This window comes from Sciurus vulgaris, assembly GCF_902686455.1.
Source record: "Sciurus vulgaris genome assembly, chromosome: 14".
Taxonomy (NCBI): domain Eukaryota; kingdom Metazoa; phylum Chordata; class Mammalia; order Rodentia; family Sciuridae; genus Sciurus; species Sciurus vulgaris.
The window spans coordinates 11040700-11066716 of NC_136475.1; the positions used below are offsets into that span (position 1 = coordinate 11040700).

Below are 26017 nucleotides of genomic sequence, written 5' to 3' on the forward strand. Positions count from 1 at the left end.
CATGTCTCACTCTCAAGACAGTCCACAAGCTCTGAGAATGTACACCTTCATGTTTCTCTTTCTAATAAAGCTCCTTCCTCTGTTTGCTAAAACATGACTGTCGCTAAATTCTTTACATGATGTGGTTAAGAACCTGGAAGGTCCAAGCTCCTGGCTCTGGTAAGATCTCCTTGGATTCCCTTATTAAGTGTCAGCCTCCTTAAGAGGTAGATTTGAGCTGAGAATTAATGAGAATGATTTTAAGGGGCAAAAGGGGACTATGAAGGGGATAGCGGCAATGTAAGGAAGAGGAAAATTCATCATCGAAACCACAAAAAAATGCAGAAAACATTCTGGAATTGACTGGTTTGTAAAATACAAGGCAGGATGTAATAGTAGATGAATCAAGGTAACTGAGGCCTTAATTGTCATACCAAACACGTTGAACCTTATTTTTTAAGTTTTAGGAAAGTATAAAATTGTACATATAAATAGTAGAAAATGAACTGTTTCTGCCTCATAAGTTCAATCTACATGAAGATCTACAAAGCTGTCAGTGGAAGTCCTTATCTTGTGCATTCCATCCATATAATTCATTAGATCTCTGAACTCACAAAGGATACTGGCATAAATAATGATATATAACTAAATACAAATTACTTTGAGCAACTGCAACTAAAAAAATATGATCAAAACACTTTTCTGGATCTGTTATCAGCTTCATCTTTCACCAATCTCTTTTCTCAAACACTTAATATATTAAGTATAACTGCAAGTGAATATAAAAGGAATAGAATGTTTAAAAAGTTACCACTGCTTCTGAACTCTTTCCTTGCCTTCATGCCAAGAACTCCCTATCAAATATTTTAAAACAAAAAAGTCAGTAGTTTAAGAGATGACATAAGGAGATACTACATTCTTCAATACACTAAAAGTCTAATTTAACAATTTATTCAGCACACTATACTTGACTAATTGACTCTACTTCCATTTAACAGTGAGAGCTCCAAAAAATCTTTAAATGACAATCAGAAATAAGATTTTCAATTGGGCATCAACAGCATGCAAAAGAATACTACTCCAAAAGCATAAACTTTGAATAGTGTTAGTAACTTCCTCTCAAGTGCTAAAATTCAAAAGGGCAATCAAGTTACTAAAACATTCTGCAACTCTAAAAACAAATTATCAACATCTCTACCTCACCCACAAAAATCTCATATAGGTTTATTTTCTTTTCACTTAGCAGGAGGAAATAATTGCGTACGTCTAAAAACAATTCACAAAAAAATACAAAATCGGGCTGGGGATATAACTCAGTTGGTAGAGTGCTTGCATCGCAAGCATAAGGCCCTGGGTTCAATCCCCAGCACCACAAAAAAAAAAAAAAAAAAATCAAACTTTTCACAGACAAAATTAGTGAGCTTTTAAAATACCAAGAAATATTTAGTTTATAACCCAATCTGCAACAAAATTTACATAAATAAGATGTATGGCTTAAATGAGTTATCAACCCAGGCTTTAAATTCCACTGTATCAATGAAAGAAAATCTGTAATCCTCAACAGAAGGTAATCTTTTTATATAAATATACACAAATACAACCTGCTTTAATATTTAATATATCATAATATGTATAATATAGTGGGTAGAATTTAGGCTTCTACCATTACTACTAGTTTTGGCTGTCACATATTTGGCAAGTATATGTTCTTACTTTCTCAACTAATGTTGTATAATAAAAAATTTGGTTAGCCTTTGTCCCTGGTTCCTGAAAGACTCAATACTTCAAATTTCCCAAATGGCAGGCTACTCGAACCATATCTGACATATGAATTTATATTAACAGAGAGATTTCCAGTAAACCCCTAGTTTCAGGACAGGGACTGGTCATGCTGGAAAGGTCAACCCATGTTATTAGAGAATTGGAACTTTGAGACAGGTGATACTAGTCTGATTTCCTAGGAAAGGAATAAGGCTAAATCTTACCTATGTAATAAAACTTCAATAAAAACTCTGGACACTGAAATATGGGTAAGCATCTCTGGTTGGTAACTACCTGCTGATATGATAGAAAGATGACATGTCCTGAGGGCATAAAGCTTTATGTCTAGAATCCTCCTCCTATACATGTCATTTAACTGATCCTGTGCTTCCAAGAAGAGCTTTCTTGAATTCTATGAGTCATTCTAACAAATTAGCAAAACTTAAGGGGCAGTGGAAACTTCAGAAGTTGTAGTCCCCTGATCAGAACTGTGAGCAGCCTGGAAGCCCTAGAGCTTGTGACTGACAACTAAAGCAAGGGAAGTCTGGCAGGCCGTGTTAGTGTGATGTCTTAGTGGGAAGTTGGTGCCAGAATTATTCAGCAGCTATAAAACAGAATATACTGCCCTACTTTTCTTCCCAGGACTCTGAAACTTAGAGGAGGAAAGCTGAGTGAAAGCATTCTTTAAGGTATAAAACATCAAAGTTTCTTTTTTTTTTCTTTAAGCTATTCTCTTTAAAATATTAAAGAATTTATTAAAATATTTTTATAAAGATTATCCAGCTTAAGTTATCCACGTTAAAACAAAAAAGGATTTAAAAATAAAGCTTTAAAAAAAAAAGGTTTAAAATAAAGAGCCAACAAGTCATCAAGAAATAGAGATTATTACAAGAATAAAATTCCTAACTTGGTGAAAGGCATTTGAAAAGGCAAAGAATCTAAATTATAATTTCAACTTCATAATTCAGACTAATGTGTAAAAGATAAAAATGCATTGTCAATTCTGAGTAATCCCAAAAGATTAGATTAGAGTAATATGCACTCATTATTTTGTGACTAAGCTTCTAAGAAGTTTCTCTTAAGACTTGGATATGATCAGAAATGACAGAAGCCAGTGAGCAACGTTTTGGTTACTCACAATACTGAGTTCAAGTACAAACTACTCACTTCAGAGCCATTTTTCCCCCATTCTTATTCTTTTAATCTAAGCCTAAAGCCATGGGGCCAAAGTGGCCTTTTAAAAGAGTCTCAAACCATCCCATGTGGATGAAACAACTACCTGTGTACAAAAGAGAGCATAATTTTAACTGCATTATAAATAGAGGACAAATTTTTTTCTACTCACAATGATTAAAAAAATTCAAGACTTCAAATCACAATTTTACAAAAATATATAGTTCAATATTCTTCCCTCTTGAATATGAGGTTTCAAAGTGTTGACACTTTGACACAAAGTGTGACAGATGCACAGAGCAGTACAGTATAACAGAAAAAAGCATCGCTTTTAGAGTAAAAAAAATAAAACTAGGTTCTAGTCCTAAATTTCTCCTCATTCACAACTGAACAATTCTCTGTATCTCATTTTCCTCCAGAAGGCCAGGGATACAATCTAAAATTCTTTCTAGCAACAGCATTCTGAATGTATTTAAGCATTGTCAACAATTTTAGATGTCCTCACAAATAAGAAAGTCTTACAAGGAGATGTCAAAAATCATTAAAACTTACCTAAAAATATTTCACAAATGTTTTCTTATAAAAAGAAAAGATAACAAAGATTTGCTCTGTGATCAGCAGAAACACATTAACAATTTTTATTAAATATTTCACGTTACCTGAAACTTAGCCTTCAACAAATTTAAAGACGTGTTTTCTTAAACCAGATGTAGCATATTCATTACATTCAAAACCCTTCCAAACTATTTACAAAGCTGATGTACCATGAGATATATGATGCTTTGACTTATTTTTAATGGCTTTTTAGAATGAGGAAAAAATGTAAATGATTTTGCATATTACCAACTTAATAAAATGTCTCACACATAAAGAACATGTAGACACTTAAGTAAAGCAACAGTTAAATCCAAAAAACTTAAAGTCATAAAATAATAAAACTGTCAGTAGTTTAAGAGGACTACCATACTCACAAATAATATTACAAAATAAAATGGCAAGTTTCCAAACAGGAACCTTGTTATTTTTAATGTAGCTCACAGAAAAGTGGGGTTATGACCTTGAATTACAGAATCAGGTGGAACTAGGTAGAAATTCTGGCCACATTTCTACCGACCTGTGTGACCAGTCAAGCAATATCACCCCTATAAATCTCTTTATAACTGTGCCTACCTTATATGGTGGTTGTGAATATTAAATGAGACAATGCACTTAGCAAAGAGCCTAGCATCATAAATGCTTAATAATTTAGTAATTATTAGATTTTGAACAAATGCTACATAAGCAGTATCTCAAATTTTTTTCAAAGTTTAAAGCCCAAAGTTTAGACCCCTACTCTTAAAAGTTCAGACTGAGAAATAAAACATGTTACTACAAAAGAGGCATTTTACTAAGGACAAATGGACCAAGTAAAAATAACTGGTATTATAAGTATAACTGCCACAGAAGAATCTTAGTTTACATAAATAATTCAAGTTGCCTTAGCTCGAAGTATTTATTATTACAAAGTCACTGTCTCTAGAAATTTTATACTATTTCTGTAAATGCTAAAGAAAATGCAACCACACTATGAACGAAACAGAAGGATAAAGAAAGATACACAGTATAGCTGGACTGTGTTAAGCTCCAATTAAGAACCAAACACAATTTGAGGGAAAAAAAACTCAAAATGAAAGGCATAAATTCAACACACTAAAGATGATAAAACATCTTTTTCTTCCCAACTATTACAAGACTCATACCTTAACTGGATCTTCAAGGGTTTCCCTATCCAAAGACAGGAAGCCTCCAGCACGTCTCTTCATCACCACAATCATATCTCCAGCGGAATTTCAAAGGGAAATATATAAAAGCCACTCTGGTGGGTGGCTGTTGAGATAATCACTCTTAGCATCTTCCACAGATCCAAAGAATAAAAAAACCTGACTTACACATTAAGACCAAATACAGGTCATCATTCGCAGCAGTTTATTTTTTAATTTGTTCCAGACCTATACAAAACCTATTTATCAAAAACTAAATGAGTTTCAGGCTAGGGATATCACTCAGTTGGTAGAATGCTTGCCTTGCAAGCACAAGGCCCTGGGTTCTAATCTCCAGCATCGCAAAAAAAAAAAAAAAAAAAAAAAACTAAATGAGTTCCATAAATTCATAAATTTAATTTGGTAACCCACAAAAACTCAGTTAAAAAAAAAAGTAATAAATATAAAAATCAATTCCTTCACATTTTATCTCAGGTCAAATATTAAGTTAATAAACTTTTTTTTTTTTTTTCCCCCCAGTGCTAGGAACTGACTCAGGCCTTGGTGCTCTGTCACTGAGCCACATCCCCAGTCCTCAAATAGTTTTTAAGTATAGAATAACCCTCACAGAAGCACTTTACATGCATTAATTCAATTACTCACTGTAATCCTCTATAGTCATGTTACAGATGAGCACACAAATGCACCCTAAGTTTCTAGTCTGCCCATGAGTAAATGGTAGGAGCCAGGATTTTGACTCAGGTTGATTCCAGAACCAATGTTCAAATCAACTATACCGTTCATTCATTTACCAAGGTCTATTATATATCAGGCACAATTCTAAGGAATGATACAACAAACAAGTTCTCTGCCCTCTACTTGGGAACAGAGAGCAAACAAGTCTAATGGGGGAGAGATCAATAAATAAATGAACAATGTATCTTCAACCAGTAATAAATGCTAGGAAGAAATAGGATGAAATCAAGTGACAGAAGAGGTCAAGTTCTATTTTAGAGGTTCTGGGAAGGCCTCTCAAGTGATGACTTTTTTTGCATCAAACAGAAGATGTGAAGATAAAAGCCATGACCATCTAGAGGAAGGGGTGACCCAGTTAAAAAAAAAAAAACAGCAAGGATAATATTCCAAGGTATGAACAGCTGAAGTACCCTGTGAAGCAGGGTAATGAACAGTCCTAGAGCAAGACGTAACACTAGAAGTTGGCAGTCACCAAGTCACCAAATCAAGCAATGCCTTGATGGGCTGGGGTAAGGGACTTGAATTCAATTCTCTATGCAACAGGAAGCTTTTGGAGAATTTTGAGCACAAACACAACAATCTATTCTTTTTTTTTTTTTTTTAATCACTGATCAGGCATGATGGTACACACCTGTAATCCCAGCAACTCTGGAGGCTAAGGCAGGAGAAACACAAATTTGAAGCCAGCCTCAGCAACTTAGCAAGGTCCCAAGCAACATAGCAAGACTACCTCAAAATAAAAATAACAAGGCCTAGGTATATAGCTCAATAGTAAAGCACCCCTGAGTTCATTCCCCAGTATCAAAAAAATAAAAATAAATCACTCCGATTGTTATGTGCAAAATAGGGAGCAAAAGAAATAGGGACACTAGTGAAGGCACTATTCAAACAGTCCAAGCAAAAGATAACAGAACTTAGACTAAAATTTGTGCATGGTTTACAAGTAGATGAGATACTGAAGGAGACTGCAACTTCATTGTCTCTTTAAAAAAAAAAAAAAAGTAATATCCCTCTCTCCTCAAAACCCTTTTCATTTTTTTTTTTTTAATTAACTTTATTTATTTATGTGGTGCTGAGGATCGAACCCAATACCTCACCTGTTCTAGGCAGGTACTCTACCAGTGAGCCACAACCTCAGCCCTCGTACCCCTTTGAGTTGCATTTGGGGGAAAAAAAAAATCAGATTATTTTTTAATATCCATGTTAATGGTACAGAGGAAGGGGAAAAACTAAAAGCAGAATTTTTCTTTTTTAAAGTTCTGTTTAATCTACCCTGTGATTTACAATATGCTACAGATAGCCATACACTGAGAAGCAGAAAGAACCATAGTGTTTCCTAGTCTAGAACTTCTATTTGAGATGATACCTAATGGCCACTGTGATTAGTTTTCCTCTCATGCTTTCTCTCTAGTACATTCAGGCTTATTCTAGACAATAAACTGCAATAAAGGGATATACACCAAAGGAGTATTGAGTAACCAGTGTGTAACCGGGTCTCACCATTTAATCCTCAGCTACCCACGGTGGAAAATGATGTCTTCATTCTATGAATGAGGAGGAAAAAAAAAAAAAAAAAATCAATGATATTACTAACTTAACTTGACCAAGGTCATAACAGAGGCAGAATTCAAACCCAAATCTAACTCCTAAGTTCTTATCTTTCCACTGCAGAAGCTATTAAAGACCAGACTATCAAGTATAAACATGCAGTTTTTATAACTTATTAACAATGACTAATTGCTGCTGAAGAGGAGAGGGTCTCTTTAATTCTCTTATGTGGGATTTGAGTTTTGAGTTGGGCACAGGGGGAAATGGAGTGATTTTACATTTTTTGAATAAATTATATTTTATACTTGAGACTACATGGAAATTAATCCTGAGTGATTTCCACCTCTTAAAAAAAATGTTCTGTTTACTATAAAATTAGGGTAAAATTCTATGAGTTTGGTACAATCTGGCCTTAAAGGAACTACAAAATAGAAAAAGAAGTCAGGGATAATATCATCATAACGCACGAAAAATGGCAAACAGCCTAATTATTGAAGGGAAGATAGTCTTTTAGACTGGATCTTTGGAAGAGAGACTTTAAGTAGCTTCCAAGTGTCCAGCACAGAAGTCTAAGACATGAAGTAACAACACGCTAGGAGAATTTGTAAGGGCAAAGCCAAGGCTACAAGAAATCACAGAGCTAAGTTTGGAAAGCAACTAGACTGTAAAAACCAAAGGGTTAACTAGGTACTCCACAGCAAGAACCAAGACCACGGTGTGTCTTACCCTTCCTAAAGAGCACATGGCTTATTCTTGGAGACTAGAGTAGCCAGAGAGGCCAGGCAGACACACAGAATTAAGAGTTGTTACATAAAGTCCTAACAGTTACAAGCGCTTTTGATGGCAAGCCAGTCTACACTGTTTTCACCTACACACCATTTCTACAGTACATGACCTGAGAGGATGTGGAGGTAAAGACAAGGTTGGACCTAGATCAGCTGTCATTTTTTTTAACTGAACATGGAGGGGGCTCAATTAAGGTGCTATGCTATACGAAGGTTACTGCTTTTCAAACTGGGAATATGTCGGAAGAGCAGTAAAAGAGCCAGAAATGCCACTTTCCGTCCACGCCGGGGCTGAGTCATTTCGACTGTGTGCAAGTGGACAAGTGTGTGCAAGGGACACTTGTAAGGACAGTTGGGAAAGGTGCGCTGCCTAGGCAGGGGCCCGATAAGTAACCAGGAAGCACGAGCGGCAGGACGGGGATTCGGGGTCCGCGGCCTGGGGCACGGGCCGGGGGACCGGCCGCGGCGCGGGGCTGGGCGGGGACCCCGGCGCCCGCCGACATTCCGCCAGCGCTCGCGGAGCGGACGCCCGAACGCGCGCACGAATGAATGGCGCGGGACTCCATGGCCGGCCGAGGCGCCGGCGCAGGAGGACGGAGTTTGCGGCGCGGGCCGGCGGGCGGCGTCCGCGGCGGGTCGCGCAGGGAAGGGCCGCGGGCAGGGGTCGGCGGCCGCGAGCGGCGGCGGCGGGACCCGCGCGCCATGGCGGAGGGGGAAGGGGAGGTCAAGCGTTACTTAACCCGGCGGCCGCCGGCCGAGGGGCAGGCGCTGCGGGCAGCCAGGCCGCGAGAGCACGGCCTGCGGCGCCCGGCCGGCGCGCCCGCCGCCACCCGCACCTCAGGCCGGCCGCCGTCGCGCGGGTCTGCGGCGTCTCCGGGCGACGCGTGTCCGGCGCCACCCCTCCCCCACCCGCCGCCGGCCCGGGGGTCGCTCACCTTCCGCGTTGCCCCAGACCACCATCCCCAGCCCGGCCGCCCGCTCCGGCCTGGCGGGCTGCACCGCCGCCGCCGCAGAGTGCCCTCGCTGGGGCCGGGGAGAGCGCGAGGGGAAGGCAGTCGCTCCGACGCGCCGCGGTCCAGGATCCCCCACAGTCGCGGCGGCCGGTCTCGCGCGCGCCGCGGCGGCCCCGCCCCTCCCCCTCCGGCGGGCGCGCGCGCGCTGGCCCCGCCCCCAGCGGCCCCGGCTGCGGCGGCCGGCCCGCGCGCGAGGCTCGCCCCGGCTCTCGCCTGGCGCACGCGCGCGGCGCGCCCCCGGTCCGAAACGACCCTGCACGGCCGGCGCGGCGCGGCGCTGCGGCCCCGCCCTCCGCTCCCGCCGCCGCCCGCGGGGGGCAGCGCCTCGGTCGCACGTGACCGTCTCGCGCTCCGGCGCTGGGGGAGCAGGGAGCCGGCCAGCCTCCGCATCAGCCGGCTGCCGCTGCGCCGTCCTCTCAGGGCGCGGAGCCTGGGCCGGCGTGCCGCTTCCGCTGCCGCGGCGGCCCGCGCCACGCCGCCCCGCCGGCCCTGGGCTCCCCTGCCGCGGAGGACACAAGTGCAGAGACTGACCGCGCAGAAAACCCTGGTACTGTCTGAAGAGGGTCCGGCACTTGCAATTGATTTGCAGTGACATCTAGTGGAGACAGGGCCACATATGAATTGACACTTTCCCATGTCAGTGAGCGCCGAGAATCCGGGCCCACATGGGTTAGCGGGAATGCACACTGCGTCATTGGGGTTGAAGGATCCTGCCAGCTCCAGGAGGGCCCAGTGACCCTTCCCGGCCTTTTGAGTGCGGTCTTGCATTGCACCTGGATATGTGTAAGCCTCCAACAGGTATTCCTTCCCACATGCAGCACCTGGATTACACGGAAGCAATTTTCCATTAAATGTTAAAAAATAATATCCTAGGTCATGTATGCTTAAATACAATTCCGAGGGCCAAGCACAAGGAAGGACCATTCCTGCCCTGCTCGCTGCAGAAACCGGTTCCGTTAATAATTTTTACTGTCTTAATGCCCCAAAATGAAGCCAACATTCCTTCCGAAGGCTTAATACTTTTCCCCCCTTGTTTATTTACCTAAAATACTTGAAAAGAGTTTGCGAGTACTTCAGAAACAATCAGTATTCTTTTGAAAACTGATTTGCAAGCCGGGAAATTTATTAATGATAAGAGGATATTCAAATATGGTCTGTTACTTTTCCCCTGCCATTCTATAAACCTTCAACTTCGGCACTCTCATCCTAACCCAGCAAATTCAGATTGCATGCTTTTCTGAGTCGCCACAATTTAAAACAAATGGTGTAATTTCAGTAGGCTCACAAGCGCTTGCCAACTGCAACACCAGGAGGTCATGTGCTCAGATGCCACAGAAAAACAGTGACAACGCCTTCTTCATTATGAGGCTTAAAAATTTCTCTCTCTAAATGGCATTATTTCCATCAGTAAGAAATGGCAAGACTTGATTTTGAAATTGAAAAATAACCTGTGAACTCTATAGGAACTGCATCATTGTTACTTCAATTTCAATTTCATTTTCTATTATTTGTGTCAAAGATTTTTTTTTTCCTGTATTTTCTCAAGCAAGAAATAAACGTTGAACTAACTGACCCTGGTAGTACCTTTGTAGACTACAGAAGAGTATAAACTGCACTTCAGGGCAAATTAGTAAGCAGGTTCAGCTAGTAAGGAGAGAAGAAACAGCCTTGCTCTCTAGATAAAAATGAAGATGAAGAGTGATTTAGTCTGCTTTTTCTCTGCTGTGACTAAAAGGATCTGACCAGCACAATTGTAGAAGAGGAAGTGTTTATTTGAGGGCTCACTGTTTCAGAAGTCTCAATTCATAGGCAGCTGGCTCCATTCTCAGGGCTGGAGGTGAGGCTAAACCACCTCCAGCCCTGAGAATGGCGGAAGAGCATGGCAGAGGGAAGCAGCTCACATCATCAGGAATCAAAGAGAATCTCCACTCTCCAGATTCAAAATATATACCCCAAAGCCACACAATTCCCTTCTCCTCCAGCCGCACCACCACTTCAGTTACTACTCAGTTAATCCCTATCAGGGGATTAAATCACAGATTGGGTTAAGACTCTTAAGCCCAATCATTTCTCGGAACCGTCTTACATTGTTTCGCACCATAAGGAAGAGTACAGAAATAAGATGTATACAAACACTGGAGTCCTTGGTGTGGACAATCGTGCTGAAGTTTTATTTTTGTCCACTTCAGAATATTCTGTCTTATGCCATGCCATGACATCAGAAGAACCTTTTCTTTCAACTGTATCTAGTCACCTACATTCACTTATTCATTTATCTATTCCTATTTATTCTCAAAAGGTCTATCTTTCCCATCTAAGGCAGGAAGGCCCTATTTTGAAGAAAGGAAATGAGATGACCAACCTGGACCCCCACTTAGGGGAGTGCTTTAGGGAACTTCACCTTTCCCTGCCTCCTGAACTTCATTAACATTCGTTACTGACATCTCAAGGGGCATATGGAAGTACAGACCAGTGATCCTTAATGGGGCATCCCTGGATAAGGACTTGTCTTCTGCTGCCCTTTCACCTCAGTGTCTGGCAGTTAACTTCCTTGGAAATATCCCCAGCTAGTATCTAAAATATCAAAAACAGAATAAGAGCATGAAACCATAAAAAAAAGGTTTGTCCTCAAGTCCCTGGGGTGATGTGGTCACAGTAACTTGTGTCATCATGCTGATTATTACAAGGCACACTGCACATTATGCTGAAAGATGAAATAACAAGGGAAAATGAGCTCAAGCCCATGGACACATAGGAGTTAGAACCAGATTGGTTTGCCAAGACTGAATTCTTTCAGACACGCACAGGTGCATATATATAAACAACACTACTTGCGAAATTCAGCATGATTCCACAGCTAGTTATGGTGTACATCCCATGTGCCACTTGCTGTGCCAGACCTTTTGTACTAGTGGGCAATACACGTTTTCCTGTCCTCAGAAAACTTCCAATAGAGTGAGGAAGGCAAATGAGGTAAAGAGAGTCCTGGAGTACAGGTTCAGGGCTACCACCCAAGAGCATGTAGGGAAGGGCATCAGGGGGCTTCTTGAAAAAGTGACATCACAGTAAGAACGGAGAGACTAGTCCAGTTAGGGAAAGACAAGGGAGGGAAGACAGGGACTATTCCAGGAATCACACAATGTGTCTTGGGGTCACATTGCATGCCAATAAAGGAGGTTGGAGAGGTAAGTTGGTGTTAGAGCATGAAAGGCTTGTGTGTTTTGACTTTCCTGAGAGCAAGGAACCAATGAAGGGTTTAAGCAATATGGTGACATTAGAAAGGCACTCTGGCTGTGCAGGGAGAATAGGTCTGAGAAGCAATATGAGGGTCTTGGAACAGTCCATGTGCTCAGGTGTAACCCAGAAGAGGCAGGGAGGTAGATTTGACGAAAGTAGGGTTTGCAAAGCAACTATGATGAAATGAGAAAAGGGAAAGGCAGTTGAGGACATGGTCAAGGGAGAGATTATAATGATTGATCATGGAACCTAAGCAGGGGGAAGAGGGCATGCCAACGGTGCCTGGGGATTGGTACAAAGATGGTGTCAGTGGATGGTGGGAGACAGCTTGAAGGATTTTAGGAGCCAAGAACTAGAAAATGTGGTAATAACAAGATTGCAGAGGGAATTAGTGACTGCAGTAGGATGGAGGACAAGATATTGAAAGGGAGAAGTTCAAGGCTATGAAGGGCCAAAGTAGAGAAGGATCATTACTGTGCATGTTGAAATCATCAGGAATAAAGACTGGAAAAAGGATCGGTGAATCAGAGCACCATCTGATGACTTTAGGTCAAAAGGGTGAATATCATTTACTATGTTTAATTATAAAACAATGACAGCCCTGTGGCAGAGAGTCCCAAACTTTCTCTATTCATAGAATACTTACTTTTTATTTTTTTCACATCATCACTGGGCCAAACGAAATACTTAACATTTTATATAGGCAGGGTCCAACAAGTATTTATGACCTAACAACTTGGTAACTGATTGAAAAACATTACAGTATGTAAACTGAAAGCAAAAATAATACTTTAATTTTGTTCTTAACCATCATTGCTAAAGGGACATGTGTGTCCTTTGGGCAATGGATCAATTCTCAAATTTTGGAATAGGGTTGACACTGTCACTCTTATTTCCTATTCCCTGTTGGCAAGAATACTTCATAATACTGTTGTGTACTTCAAATTGAATCATATTGGGATATACAGATTTTCCTGCCTCTAGTGATAACTATGTAGGATCACTTGGCTGGGTAATGACAACCAAATCTGGTGAGTATAAAACTACATTTTCCCCTGTGTAAGCTATGGGACGGAATTTTTTTACCAAGTCAATATTCTCCTCAATAGTCAGCCTCTGTTGATGATCCTGGTCTGAGTCAACCACTTCATTGGATTGCAGAGGATATTTTTTCTAATTCCATCATCCCTTCTGTTTATTACCTAGCATTCTTCTTTAAGGAATTTTCCTTTATGCATAGGGGTATATTATAATTTCTCCTTAGAAATCAGGGCAAATGTTTAATGCCTTGTATTTAATTACTATTTTATATAAAAAGGGTTGTCTAATAGTAACCTCCAATGGTAGTAAATTTTTTTCTTTCTTTATTCTTCCTTCATTTTCTTAAAAGTCCTAATGGATTCATAGATTTGTATTTGTTTATTAAAATCCTGCAATCAATTATAATTATTTTTAGTGTACAAACTGTCCCAGACTTGGCCAATGGGAGCCTCTTAAAGTTGGGAAGATGCCTTGCAAGTCTCTTAAAGAAGCACCTGGGGCTGGGGCTGTAGCTCAGTGGTAGCACTCTTGCCTCGCATGTGTGAGGCACTGGGTTCAATCCTCAACACCACAAAAAATAAATAAGTAAATAAAGATATTGTGTCCATCTACAACCAAAAAATATATATATATATATTTGAAAAACAAAAAGAAGAACCTTGCAGGCACAGGAGACTGTGAGGTCAAAGACCCTAACCTGGGAAAGAGCCTGTTAGGAATGAGGTAGAAATCAGGAATTCTGCTTTAGTCATGTTAAGGTTGAGATATACAGGAGATATGCAAGTGGAGATATTAAATAAGCAGTTAGATGTTTACTTCTAGAGTCTGGGAAGATGTCCAGGTTGGGGATGCACATTTTAGAGTTCTTAGTTTATGCATGTTGCTTAAAACTGTTTGGATATAATCAATTAGAGAATAAGTACAGAAGACAACTGATGACTGAGATGTGAAGTGTTCTGATATACAGATACTGTCAAGATGATGGGGAACCAGCAAAGGAAGCTTAGAAGGCTTCGATGTCAATGAAGGGGGAAAAAAAAAAAGAAGAGGGAAGCTGAGCATGATGGTGCTTGTCTGTAATCCCAGCAGCTCAGGAGGCTGAGGCAGGAGGATCATGAGTTCAAAGCCAGCCTCAGCAACTTAGCAAGATACTGAGCAACTCATGAGACCCTTTCTCTATCTAACAATATATAAAGGCAGGCTTCCAAACCTTCTTTACTTCTCCTCTCCTCCCCCATTCTCTTTTTCCTGTGTACTTAAGTCCCTTGAATTTAAAACAAAAATCCATTTACAGTCATTTTTGTGATGTTTGGAAAGTAACATAATGAGTGTTCAACCCAGAGTTCAGTGGGAAATCTCCTTGTTTTATTTATTTATTTTCTAATTAGCAAATGATCATTTGCATAGTTTGAGCAGGTCACTTTGTCCTTCCTAAGGCTTATATCTGATATTCCAGAGCCTGTGCCTTCTGACTGAATTAAAGAAATAATGCATTTAAGTGGTAGATTTTCTTCCTGCCTTCCTCCTAGTCTTCTCTTGCAGGTAGCAGTGAATTTTATTTATGAGTAGCCTGAGAATCCTACCACTGAGCATCACCCTGAAAACAGCTGAAGTATGCTATGATCATTTAAAACTACAGGGAGTATGGCTTAGACTACGTGAGAATATGTGAGGGTACGGGCCTGTGTGTCTGTCTGAATTCAAAGCTATGCCTTTGTGCACATTTATTCTCTGATGAGAATGGAGTCACAAAAATTCTCGTGTGCATTTAACTGCATGCCCCTCCATTTATTATAAGCCTTAGTGAGTGGGTACCTGACTCACACAGGACTCTCTTCCCAGGGAATTTGAAATCAAAACAAAGAAAGGGGACCCCTATGTGGCCTGTAACCTTAGGACCTCTGCATGAACTTATATGCTGGAGTACATGAAGCCTTTATTTTTGCTGATTTTTTTTTTTTTTTTTTTTTTTTTTTTGTGGTGCTGGGGATCAAACCCAGGGCCTTGTGCTTACAAGGCAAGCACTCTACCGACTGAGCTATCTCCCCAGCCCTTTTTGCTGATTCTTGCAGCAAAGTAGCCAGAGGTGGAGAAAATCCCTCTTGGGGTCCCTCCCAGGGATTTTCTAGGCCTTGGCTCTGCATCTTCTTAGCTTAGCCTTGTGTCTGCCATGAGCTATATGACACAGGTTATATCCTTAGGGTAGATTTCTCTTTCTTGCTTAAACTGATTCAACTTGGTTTCAGGTACTTGCAGCCAAGGGTTACTTACGGAGATAAAAGATGCGTGTTTCACTGATCAGGAAGGCTATTTTCTGATGAAAGAAACTCTGGAGAGTTGAAGCAGTCCACCCCTTCTACTGACGTCCTCAAGATAACTTAGGACCACAGCTCTCAACTCGGTTTTCCTGGAGGCAATGACCTTGGACCATTCATAAGGCTTTGGCAGGACTTGAACTCAGAAACTGGCCGTGGCCACATAGAGAAAAACTGCATAAATATGTAGGCCTCTTTTATCAGCACTTCTTTTTCCAATTTCACCAAAATGGAAAGAAAAGAAAAAAAAAAAATTTAAAGTGCCTACATCCTGGGCTTAGGGCTTAGTATGAGAGGTTTAGGCTTTATGCACTCCTAACCAGCATGAGAGGCATGAGAATCAAATTTCTGGATTAAAAGTAAGTGTGCTTCCCCAAATTGGATGTCCTAAGTGATGCTGCTCATCTCATTTTGATTATTTTAGATAAGGTCTTTCACAAAGTCTGTCTACCAACACATTAGGAATGCCCAAGGGGCAAATATCCACAAAGCTGTACACCAAATCAGCAGAAGAACTGAAAATAAAACCCAGGGACTTTTACTGCCCATTCCAGCACTAAAAACTCCAGCGACCCACAGGGACATTGAAGGATGGAGCATGTTTCTAGATTTTATGGGAAGATTTTTCTTTTGTGGGCATTCCAAGTATGGATACCAAAGAAAGGAAGAGAAAGAATGTACACCATGTAAAAATGGCAACATGCTGATGGCATTTGAATATAAATGACATCTTGAAAGGAGATGCAGTTGTGTTGTAGGAAGAACAGCAGACAGGAAATCAGGCACCAAGTTTCCACTTCTGACTTTCACTAACAAGCTGTTTAATGTGGGATAAATTGTTTAACTTCTCTGGACCTCCAAGTCTTGATCTATAAATGAAAGTTGTACTAACCTGTCTCAAATTCTGTAAAAACCTTAATGTTTTTTTTTTTTTTTTTTTTTTTTTTTGGTATCAGGGATTAAACCCAGGGGTGTGTAACCACTGAGCCATTCCTAGCCCTTTTTATTTTTTAGGACGGTCTTGCTGAGTTGCTTAGGGCCTCCCTAAATTGCTGAGGCTGGCTTTGAACTTGGAATCCTCTTACTTCAGGCTCCCAAACTGTTGGGTTTTTTTTATTTGTTTGTTTGTTTTTGTGATGCTGGGGATTGAACCCAGGGTCTTGTGCATGTGAGGTAAGCACTCTACCAACTGAGCTACATCCCCAGCCCCAAAACATTAATCTTAAAGGTTTAAAAACTGAATGAATGAAGTAGTACTGAAATTTTCAAAATAATGCAACTCATTTAATATAATTTTAAAAAGCTAATATGGCCCCAGAAATATATTTGATTAAAGATAGATAGAACAATAGAGGGGGTTTTGTTTCTATCCTTTTTTTTTTTTCAAGATCTAAGGAAGCCAGAATAAGATAAGGGAATTACAAAAGACAAGCAGAATTAATCATTATATATGAGTTTAATCAGGGAAAGATTAAAAAAATCAAGAGGCTCAATATTGCAAGCAGCATTCATAATCATGGGCTTTTTAACCATATACACAAGACATCAAATATTATCACTGAGGAAAAAAGGGTTTGGAGTACAAAAGGTATAAAGAAAAATAGGTTTTAAAAAGATGATTTCATTACTCACCAAGGGAGAGAGTGGAGAACTACCAAATGAAGATCTGTCTGGGAACAACAGCTGACATTCGGGGGACTGAGTTAAAGGGTAGTGATAGTAGAAATGATAATTAGCAGGCAGAATACATTTCAATGAAGCAAAGTACCAACCTCAGATATTGTCTCAAGAGTGGTTGGGTGCATAAGCAGCAATACAGGTGAAACTTGGAAAAAATTAAGGAGAAAAGGCTTTAGAAGAAAGCCTTTTCTTCCAGATGATTCTTCCTAATAAACACTCTTTTTTATGAGTCTCTCTATGGTGGCTTCCTTGTGGCCTGCTGTCAAAGACACAGCTGTAGATGAAAAGTTGGGTTCATTATTCATTGGGGTTAGGAAGCACACCCTGGGAATCACTGGATACCTCCGCCAAAGGGAGAAAAAACCTATAATGTGGTTTGGCTTTGGTTGGATGATTTAGAGGATGGACCTAGGGAAGTAGGCTATACTCTTGATTGGATGTTGTCAGAAAACAGGGGTATTTCTATGACTACATATCTCAATACAAAAATTACCCATGGGAAGAGGAGACTAGCACCAGGACAGGGTTGTCTTTGGTAAAGAAGCAATAGTCATTTATTTGACTGAGAAAGGGTGTTGTCTGTGTATTTCGTGAGTGGCAGAGTGACTTCATTTCTGTCAGTGCTTAGACAACGTGATGATGTGGCCTTTTTTTTTTTTTTTTTTTTTGTCATTTTGGCAGTCTCAGAGTTGTCTCATCTGAGCATTGGTTTTGTGATGTGGATGATACCTAATAGGAGACTAACATGTCTAGCTGTGAAAGCCAGGCCTGTTTCTGAATGTCAGAGGTTGCTCCTCTTTAAACTTTTTTAAAATCCTCTTTTTTTAAATTTATTTTTTTCCTTTTGGTCAGGGGCAGACAGAGTCAGGCCATTAATCACAATATCCAGATTTTTGCCATTGCCAAGAAATCATTGAGTAAGATGAGAAGAGCATCCTTTGAATGCAGTCTGTGATGGACACAGGGTGAGTCTTCCCTTCTTCTTCTGTTGTAGGCTGACTTGTTGAATCTGTCTCTGATGTGACAACGGCTGCACAGAAGCATTTAAGACCCTGGACAGGATCCATCAGCCAACTGCAACATAGGCAATTATCAGAAGCAAAAAGACTATTAGCCTTTTGAAGTCATAGACTGCAATCACGAAACCCAGGCAATGAAAACACGTCCCATAATCCACCTGAGGGAGCCAGATGGCCTTTTCTCAGTCATAGACTGTACTGTGTACCCTGTAGTATTTATATAGGTTCCACAAGAGTGTTTGCTGTGGCACCAACTCCCCCTGGGTTGGCTAAGAGAAAATCAAGGGTTATGGCATTGTCCATGACAACTCAAGTTAATGAGTTCAGCTTAGTTCTCTGGGTTTCCAGAGCAGGATTGTCATTTATGACTTCTGCTAAAGTCAGAGACAAGTTTCAAACCAGTTTTCTGACCCTGTTATTTTCATGGTGGGAACTGCAGCTCTCAGAGTCCGTGTGAAGATGGAACGAAGGGTAGGCCTCCTGGAAGTTTTCCCTAATAATTTGTGCTTGTCTCAATCTGGAGGCTTCTGGGCATTTTTCTTGAGGAAACAAAAACCCATGGAAGGACAGTAGCTTAAATATCTGGAAGTCTCTAGCAAATGCTCCAAATACACAGGATCAATGTGCATGTGGTTAACAGGTAGAAACTTGGTATCTATATAAGATGCGGTATTCTTGGAGCCGGGGTTTTAACTGAGTGGTAGAGCGCTTGCCTGGCATGTGTGACGTACTGGGTTGATCCTCAGCATCATGTAAAAATAAATAAAATAAAGGTATTGTGTCCATCTACAACTAAAAAACAATTAAAAAAGAATACTCCTTCTTTTTTAATATTTATTTTTTAGTTGTCAATGGACCTTTATATTATTTATTTATATGTGGTGCTAAGTATCAAACCCAGGGCCCCACACATGCCAGGCAAGTGCTTGCTCTACCACTGAGCCACAACTCCAGAGAGAAGCAGTGTTCTTAATGGAGCACAGAGTGAATTCCCTCAAGCTGGACATATCCCTTGAGTGGAATTAAACTGTCCCGCAAAACAGACTGAGGTATCTCAGAAGAAAGCAAACTGTCATGGTCAGGCTAATCCCAAAATTAGTGTCAGATTGACTAGAATTGATTGATAGGACTTTATGGATCTCAGCAGAAATATTTGTTGATTTAAGTCAAGGTCCAGTTTTTACAAGATTAAGGATTGGGATTGATAATTTTGGGTTAACTAAATAATAGGAGTCCAAATAAAGAAATTTTCCTTCTGAAGTATTTAAGGAACAAGCGTTATATTTTTGTCAGCAGTATCAGTTAAGGGATTATAGATTCAGCCCCTGGCTTCAGAGCAGCACTGTGGCCTGTTGGAAAAGCGGACTTTATATTTTAATTTGGTATGTTTTTGTTTTTAGACAATGCAAGGTTATACGAACACGTTACATCATTTTTTCAATGTCTTATTTTTTATCCCATTTAGCTATGAAAGTTAGAAAGATGGCAGCAGAGTTGACTGAAATATCTGATATTTTTGTAGCCTTGATTGGGGTTTGTTTTTACAATTTGCATTTCTAAAACAAATTCCTTAGTTTGGCATGAAATGCAAAAGTGGTGATTGAGCAAGAGTGTAGGATGTAGAATAAGATAGAAGAAAGAGGTTCATTGGTTACTGTCTTGCTCCTGTCTTCATAGGAGAAATAGCTACTAGCTATCATTTCTCAGACAATATTTGGAGGTATACTATGTCAAAGGCAGAGTATGAGAGGGCAACAATTCAAAATTTGCTGTAATCTTCCCTTTGAACTGTGGTTAAAAATTGAAATTCTTTTTAACCTTCCACAGTGGAGGGAAGAGAAGAATACATAGAGAAGGTGATGTGCTTAGCATGCACAAGGCTTTGGAGTTGATCCCCAGCCAGGCACAGTGGTGCATCCCTATAATCCCTGCAATTCAGAAGGCTGAGGCAGGAGGATCGCAAGTTCAGGGCCAGGTTAAACAATTAGCAATTTTACAATTTAGCAAGACCCTGTCTCAATAATAATAATAATAATAATAATAATAATAATAATGGCTGGTGATACAGCTCAATGGTAGAGCACCCCTGGTTTCAATCCCCAGTACCAGAGAGAGAGAGAGAGACAGAAGTTATTTTTTTGCTATAAGTTGCAACAAATAGCAGCAAGTGACACTGAAGTAAAATTTTTCATAACTAAGTCTGAAGTGAAATGGCTGCTTAAGGGTCACATTATTTTATCATCTGAAAATGTATGTCTTCATTCACACATTCACTTAGAGATGCCACACCTCTGCCTGTCACTCAAAGGCATGTGGAAGTCAAAAGGGAAGTCCTGGTCTGCTCCTCCAGTGAGGGAACAGCACATTCAATAAGAAGTCAACCAACCAGCAAAGAAATGATGGAAATGTGTGTCATAAGCAAAGGAGGGCTAGAAGGGAGGCTACGGGCAGAGGTGTGAGCTGATAAGCCATCTGATGGTGCTGAATTTGAGGGGAAAAATTTACTTTTGAGAATTATGGATAAGAGAGCATTGATATAACCATTTACTTTTCAATAGATGAAAGAAAAAAGCTATTACTATGGAATACGAAGAGTAGAATTAATTCTGGAACTCTGATTTTTTTCCCCAAATATCCAAATAATTTCAAAGTAACACACCTATTAGAGTATTTTCTGGTTTTGTCGAGTGACTTTTAAAAAATATTTTTATTAGAGCATTATAGCTATGCATTACAGTGGGGTTGATTTTTACTTATTCATAAATGCATATAACAGGGTTTTCTCCTGCTCAACCTCTGGCACCTCCCCTTTCCCTTCCCTCTTCATTCCCTTTCTCCCTTTCTCTACTCTATTGCTGGTCTATCTTTTATTTATTCGTTGTGGATTTTTTATTTTTATTTTTTGGTAATAGGGATTGAACTCAGGGGCACTTAACCACTGAGCCACATCCCCGGCCCTTTTTATTTTCTTATGTTGAGACAGGGTCTGACTATGTTGATGAGGCTGGCTTTGAACTTGTGATCCTCCTGCCTAAGCCTCCAGAGCCACTGAGATTACAGGCTGAGATTGCACCACATGTTCGACTGTTTATTTTTTTAAGTTGGTACATTGTAGTTACACACGAAGTGGAATTTGTTGTGATGTAGTCACACACATAGGTAGCATAACTTGGTCAATTTCCTTTTGTGGTCACTCCCCTTACCACCCCACCACCCTAACTCAGGGAGTTTTTTCTTTAAGGAATAGGAGACCACAAGGGTCAGAAATAAAAGGATGAAGGTGAGAGAGATTACCTTGTGTTCTAGGTGTTAACATGGTGCAATAGACAACAAAGTAAAAAGGAAATCATAAAATGGTTGAAGAATTTGAGAATTCACCTCCTTCCATCACCATGAGTGGAAGCTGTCTCAAAAATTTGAGATCCACTCTTTTTTCCTCCATCTTAGGAAGTTGGTGTCCATCTCTGAAGTTGGAAACTTCTGGAGGACTCCTAAGAGTTTAAGGTCTTAGCTGGAATGGAAACCCAAGAGTCAGGAGGACTCGATGAATATCATTTGAGCTGGAAATCATGAATCCAAGGACCATTACCTTGGAGGTTTACTGCTGTGGTATTCATTAATTATGTCTAGAAAGGTCCTTACTGTTGAGGTTCAAGGGCAGTTTTAGGTTGCTGTCTTTTCCAGAAGACTAAATCTCCATGCTGAAGATTATGCAGAGTATATTTAACAGGGTGTTTTGGAAGTATTGTTTTTGCCTGCTGATGTTACATCTGGAAGTATCATTAAGTTCCTTGTAATCTTTAATTGCAGCTGTTTGTAAAGAAGGTGGTATATTTGCTGCTTAGGGCTACCATAGCAAAGTGCCACAAACCAGGTAGTTTAAAATAATAAATGCTTATTTTCTTACAGGTCTGGAGGCAGGAAGCCTAGAATCAATATGTTGCAGAGCCCTGCATTCTTCAAAGGCTCCAGGGAAGAATCCTTCCTTGCCTCTCCCTAACTTCAGATGATTGCTGATAATCCTTGAATTTCCTTGGTTTACAGCAGCATTGTTCCAATCTCTGCTAATCTGTTCATCTTCGATGTGTGTCTTTGTGTCTAAAATTTCCTCTCCTTGTAAGGACACTTGTTATTGGAATACAGCCTTAACTTGATTGCACCTGCAAAGATTCTATTTCCCAGTAAGGTCCTATTCACAGGTATTGAAGTTGGGACTTGAATATGTTTTTTGAAGGGAGACAATTCAACACAGAGCAGATGGAATGTAAGACTGGTGGTGAAATTCCCAAGTACATGGGACAATTCGTTATTAACATAAAGGATAATCTGTAGGTTTTGGAAGAGCTGATGCTATAGACATTACAGGTAATGGTATACTTTAGGCCAAGGTCTTTGCTAATTTTTAGAATTCCACTATTTCTATTTTTTTCTGAGATGACAAATTGCTGAGTAAAAGACAACACTGTAAGTACATTAAGATGAATGTCTTTGTCACTAGAGAGATAAGTGGAAATTTCCCAAGTTGTGAAAAAACGAAAGTAAGAATTCTTTTTTTCTTTTTGTTGGCATGGTTAGACTTTGGCAAAGAGAAGATTTAACTACTCTGAGAGTGAATGGGCAATAACCAGAATGTATTAATAACCCAGTACAGGAGGCATTTATATAGTCCATCTGTAGTGCACAAAGGGTTCTTGAGGTTTGCTTCCTGTCCCTCTGATCTATATGATTTTGCCAGAATTGCGTTACTGGCAGGTGGAACACATTTTCCAAACATTCTCTCCAATACCTCTAAAATTAGCCCACTTGTGTTAGTCTAACACTGTAGTCAAATTATTTCTGCTATTATGTATAATATCACGAAACACTTTTGCTAAACTCCCTTTTCAGTTTTTTTTTTCTTTTTTGCATTCCCAGCCAACTACCCTGAAAGAGTCAAATATAATTTGTATGCAGTAAGCATCCTCATTTTTCCTATTTACTTTTTTCTGAATCGGGAGCTTGTCTCTGACAGCTCACAGCAGCCTCTTTGAGTTCTCTTTTCTGAGGTATTACTGGAACAATTGTCTTGGTTAATGTTGCCTTTTTGCCATGGTGGTCAGCTCAAGCACTTCCATGAGATTCAGGGTCTTTGCATTTTGAGCGAACTTCCACTTTTATTGTAACTATTGTCTTAAGTAAAAGCAAAGCATTAAAAGTTCTTTAATTTGTCACCCAGGTTTTGTAGAGGATCCTGCCAACATAAGAAAGCCTACTTGTTTCCAAAGAATTCCAAATTCATATCTACTATTGATATTAAGTATTTGCTCTTTTGTTCTTTCCTTGTTGGCATATCTGGGCAAGGCCAATTAATTCAGCCTTCTAAGCTGATTTGGTTTCTGGGAATGGTTTATATTCCAAAGCTGAATTCAGGTTTGGGCTAGTATGATACGCCTGATCACTTAAAATTTTTATTTTTAAAAAGAAACCCTTTGCAAATAAAATCAGGTCAGGATTATCTAGGGAATCTGTAATAAATCTGTGTAAGACATAGGTGAGTCTATGAGACAGACTTAAACAATCCTGAAGGTCTCTTTTCCAATAAAGGAAGGGGAGTGGCTGGGTTTTGTGTATTGCAGGGATAGTGATATTCAAAAGAGAAAGCACAGAATGTCAGGCAACTCCCTGAGAAATACTGAGCACTCTTTCCATCCGTGAAAGAGTGTGCAGGTGGCAAACTGTTAAACTGAGCAGAGAAGCTAGCACTCAGTCAGATGAGCCTTCCAGAGCTCCGCTGCTTAGACCAAGTAATTATGTCTTAGCTACTGGATCAAATGAAAGACTAAAATGGTAACGGGTCCCTATAAAGTGTGATCTGGTAGAAGTACAAAGTTGAAGGGTGACATTCAGAAGAGGATAGTGGAGGAAGGAATGGGGAAAGAATGGTCGACAGGCATAAAATTGTCGTCAGATAGGAGGAATAAGTTCCAAAGTTCTCTTGCACACTGGAGTGACTCTAGTTAGCAATATCGAATTTCTGTGTTTCCAAATAACCAGAAGAGAGGAGTTTGAATGTTCTCACCACCAAGAAATGTTAAATGCTTAGGGTGCTAGATATGCTGAACGTTATAGATCATGTTATTCATATGTATTGTATATATGCCTCATACATTTAACAATATGTACCTATATGGAAACATCACACAGTACTTCATTCCTATGTGCAATTATGTGTCAATGAAAAACTACAACTAAAAAAGAATCAGGCCTCCAAGTGTTCTCAGGTGATTTAGTATTCCTAGTGTTTAGATCTTTCTAGGACAATAAGGGAAAAGGGCTTTGGATAGTTAGACACCCCACCCCTCACCTCTGGGTACTGTGGCAGAGCATTATTTAGGTTCCCGAAGGCTGATTTGTATTTATTTTCCTGGGCTAGAGGTTCAGGGACCTAATTCATACAGAGAAGATGGAATGGCAGAAGAGGCTGGCCCTGGTTGTACAGAGCACACAGTGACCCAAGTGACCCTAGAGTTGTTTTGTAATAGTGGGCATGGGAAAATCTGGGTAGTTTAGGATTTTTGCCTTGTGAGAGGTTCTTTTCTAGTGATTATGGTATGCCCTAAATCTTGAGGCTATCATTGTTTTTGTTGTTGTTACAGTGGAATTTTAATTTCTCTTTGAAGGCTTTAAACCTCTTCTGAACTAAGGTTTCTAATAAATACACAGACTTAGTCTTAAAGCTCAGCTCAGAATTTTTTGAACATCATTAAAGACCATCTACATGTTACATTAGAACAGACACACGAGGAAATCTCAAATCCTCAAATTCCCAATTAAGAATGCGAGAGAAGAGGAAGTCCTGGAGACGGAAATGGAGCCAACGATACTCCGCGTGTATCTGATCACATCGAAATGAACCCCACTCTCATGGAGAACTATAATGGTCTAATAAAAAATTTTTTTAAAAAGAATGTGAGAGAAATCAGAGGAGACTCAGTCAAACCCTGAGGCCAAACAGTCCAGGTATATTGCTGATTTTTCCCATGAGAGGGGAAATAAATATTGACTGCCAGGCTCTAACAGGGCACCAGAAGAACACAAGCCGTCACAGCAGTGAGTGGCTTCAGGTGGATGTGAAGACAAAATAGAATTTGGATTAAGGACCATTGGGAAAAAAGAAATCACGGTCTTATTTATGGTCCTATGGTCTTGCATAAATCAGTGGCTATGCCCGAGAGGCTTTTTACTGGAACACACTGTAATATTACTAGGGCTGCCGCAAGGAATAATGAGTCCCTGGTTTGTAAAATCTTCCACAGTAGGTTTAAAGGTATTGGGCAAGAACACGGAAGAGTTCAGGAAAGTCAACATCTACTTCAAAGGGTTTGTTCCTTCAAATTCTTCTCTTACCAGTACAACTACTGTCCCCGAGAAAATCAGGGACCTGACATCATTCCTCAAATTGAATTGGGTTAAATTTATTGAAATCAACCAAATACCATCAAAATTGCAGAGTTGGGGGGTCTGGGGATGCAGCTTCGTGTGTGAGGTCTCCAGTTCAATCTCCAGCGCCACAAACAAGTAAGCAATAAATAAATGAATCGCACTATGAAAGAATCACGCAGGGGAGAGTCCTCCCAGGTTTTTGGATCTGATCTACCCCTGGAACATTTGAGCTGGCAATTCTCTTTACATAAAGGATCCCTCCTGATAAAATGTATTAGTGTGGTGTCACAGAAAAGAAATCTGGGCTGACTGGTAGGGATTGAAGAGATACAGCCACATTGGTTATGGGACAGTTCTGAGCACTGTTTTAAATTCCTGAGAAGTTCACCCCCGACAGGGAGATGGGTAGAAATTGTGGCGGGATTGACAATTGACAGAGAAGCACTTGTACTTAACAGAAAGGTTTGGTTTTGTCTGTTATTAAAGATAATTCTCTGCCAGCAGTTTGGGAGGCTGAGGCAGGAGGATTTCAAGTTCAAAGCCAGCCTC

At 40.2% G+C, this 26017-nt stretch overlaps 1 protein-coding gene and 1 long non-coding RNA gene across 2 annotated transcripts in view; one reads left to right on the plus strand and one right to left on the minus strand.

The window, feature by feature from the left end:
* Positions 1–8866, minus strand: part of REV1 (REV1 DNA directed polymerase) — an 80031-nt gene extending 71165 nt beyond the window's left edge. The window contains 1 exon segment of the mRNA XM_079110989.1: positions 8677–8866. The gene's annotated coding sequence lies outside the window, so the exon portion shown is untranslated.
* Positions 8867–9055: 189 nt separating this feature from the next.
* LOC306644261 lies at positions 9056–24893 on the plus strand. The gene is made up of 3 exons (XR_013759251.1): positions 9056–9301; positions 17880–17992; positions 21956–24893. It is a non-coding gene; the product is annotated as an uncharacterized lncRNA (long non-coding RNA).
* Positions 24894–26017: the final 1124 nt, after the last annotated feature.